The following is a 2,788-nucleotide window of genomic DNA, read 5'->3' as shown; positions in this document are numbered from 1 at the left end:
GGCAGTTCCACTCTGTCCTCTAGGGGCGCTGTGGGTCAGAATGGACTCCAGGCAGTGGGTGTGGTTTGGGCTTTGCTTCCATAAAGACTGACAGCATTGAAGACCCTATGGGCTACTTCTACTTTGTCCTCTAGGGGGGCCGTGAGTCAGAATCAACTTGAAGGCACTGGGTTTACACCTCTGGGACTGAGGTTGGCCTATAAGCTCCTGTGCCACTGAGTCACCCAGAGAGATGGCTAAAAATAGAACCTTCCAGACCACATCCCTAGCCTAAGGCTTCAGACTCCGGGAGCAGGAGAGCGGGAACTGCTTCACTTGCCTCAGAGGGTTTCCTAGGGGGCTTCTAATTGGCTTTGGGGACCAGGTTTAGGAGGGAGAAAGCTTGCAGCAGCACCCACTCAACAATTTTGCTTTTAAATCTTGGCTCAGACCCCTCCTGGCTGGGCGGCCCCAGGAGCCACACACAGGCTGGCACGGAGCAGGGACCAGCCCTGCTTCTGTCCTCCCAGGGTAAGATAGGATGGCCTTCCATCACCATTAGCTGCTGTCACCATTGTGGAAAACGGAGGCTGGCTTAAGGTACAGGTTCCTTGAATGAACCACAGCATTTCCTAAGGGCAAGATAGGGTGGGGGGATTCTGACCCCATGGCCTGTCTCCCTGGCTCTTGGAAGGACCCCTTATGATCCTGTGTGTCTCCTCAGACTCATGGCCATTGTGTCGATTCCAACTCACAGCAACCCCCAGTGGGTTTCCAGGGCTGTCAGTCTCCATGGAAGGAGACTGCCTCCTTGTTCTTCCACAGAGCGACTGGTGGGTTCAAACCCCTGACCTTGTGGTTAGCAGCTGAATGCCTTAACCCCAGGGTGAGCAGAGCTCCTTAGTTGAGTCTTTCAGGGCTCCCCTAACAAGGCCCCGCAGACAAGGGGGCTCGTGCTCTTGTCAGGTGCCGTCAAGTCTGCTCCGACTCAGGACCTCAGGTGCAACCAACGCAATGGGCCGGCGCCTTCCTCGGTGCCTGTCTGGCTCATCGGAACAATGTTTATGTCTCCGTCTGGAGGCCCAGAGATTGGGGTGTCTGTGGTGCTGATGCCTGTGGAGACTTTCAGGGAGAATCTGCTCTGGGCCCCGCTTCCAGCAAGGACCCTAAAATAGGATTGGAACCCACATGACTCCGTCATGACCTCTTGTTAACTGATAGCATCTTCAAAGGCCCCCTTTCCAAACAGGCTCATGTTCCCAGGCACGGGGGTTAGGGCTCCAGGGCTCCCAGGTACAGGGGTTAGGCTCCAGCGTTCCCAGGTATGAGGGGTTGTTGTGTGCCATCGAGTCAGACCCGACTCATAGAGACCCCTCCTTGGGTTTCCGAGGCATATTACTACGGTAGATTGCCCCATCTTCCGAGGAGTGGCTGGTGGGTTTGAACCGCCAGCCTTCTGGTTAGCAGTCAAGTGCCTTAGGCACTATGCCACCAGAGCTCCTAGTACGGAGGTTAGGGCGTCACCTTCGCAGGCACAAGGTTTAGGGCTCCAGCGGATCTTGGTCGGAAGCACAGTTCAGTCCATTTCAGGTGCTCGAGCCTCAGGCCTAGTAAAGAAACTGGGTTGGAGGCCGGCTCAGATGGGGACCAGCTCTGCTCACGGCTCTGTTCCCCTGTCGTCTGAGGGGTGGGTGCGACAGCCTCATGAGCCACAGGACTGGGCCTCAGAGGGTGGACAGCCTGGGTCACTTTCCTGGTGACCCCGCGACCTCCCAGGTGCACAGCATCCAGACTCCTGGTGGTAGGTGGCCTTGGACATGCTCCCTCCGCGGAATCTCACACCCCAGGTGGTTTGGGTTTCTTGCACCTTCATTCCCTCTGAGGAAGCAGAGTCTCCCCTTGGGGGTACCGCCTGTGGGCACGTGGGCCCCCTGCTGTGTTCGGGTCCACTTGCACGCTCCTGGCCAGGCTCGGGCCACATTAGGAAATGGCCAGAGCAATGTAACAGACACAGCCAGCGCTTCTCTGTGTAATAACAGAGCAGAGGGGGCTGCCTGGGGGGCTCGGGACCAGAGGGCTGACGGCGTGGTCCCTGCTGTGCGTCAGTGCCCCACCTGCCATCAGGACACTGGGGGCCTGGTAGCAGGAGGCCTCAGCCCGGTCTCACAGACACCCAGCTTGGTGGCTTACTCCTTCACGCAGCACGTGGGCCTTGAAGAGCCCAGCCTCTGGGGGGTCCCACTGCCATGCTGGGGACAGAGGATGGCTGCAGACAGTCCCCGAGGGCAGTGGCAGTGAGTGTGCCTGCCCTGGGCCTAGGACTGGGGTGGTGGGGTGAGTTAGAGTGGACAGGAAGGAGGGCAGCTGCAGGGACAGTGAGATGGGGACATGGCCCCTCAGGGAGTGCTGACTGAGGAATGCCTTGGGCAGTTCCGGGGAAGGGCTGAGAGAAAGCTCAGCGCCCTGCAGTCCTTGTTGGAATCCTGGAATCCAATTCACCACATTCCAGGACTTCCCAAAGGAGGAGGGACCTTTGATGGGGGCTCCTTGTCCGTCTGTCATCCTTGCCCACCAGCGTCCAGCCTCAGGCCACCACCACACCAGGCAGGAGCCAGCACCCCACAGGACGGTCTTCCTGGGGGCAGCGGTGCTGCAGGCCACCCTCCTCTCCCTGAACTGGGCTCTCCCCTCTGGCGCCCGCCCCACTGCAGAGCCACCCTGCTAGACCGGATTCCTGACCCCTCAGAAGCTATGAGATAAAATAAATATTTGCTGTTTGAAGCTGCTGGGTTCCGAGGTAATTTGTTAC

Source organism: Orycteropus afer, unplaced genomic scaffold (assembly GCF_000298275.1).
Source record: "Orycteropus afer afer isolate SDZICR_OR568_19922 unplaced genomic scaffold, OryAfe1.0 scaffold00128, whole genome shotgun sequence".
In the NCBI taxonomy this organism is placed as follows: domain Eukaryota; kingdom Metazoa; phylum Chordata; class Mammalia; order Tubulidentata; family Orycteropodidae; genus Orycteropus; species Orycteropus afer.
The sequence above is the reverse complement of the archived record's forward strand: the minus strand, read 5'-3'. Positions refer to the sequence as shown.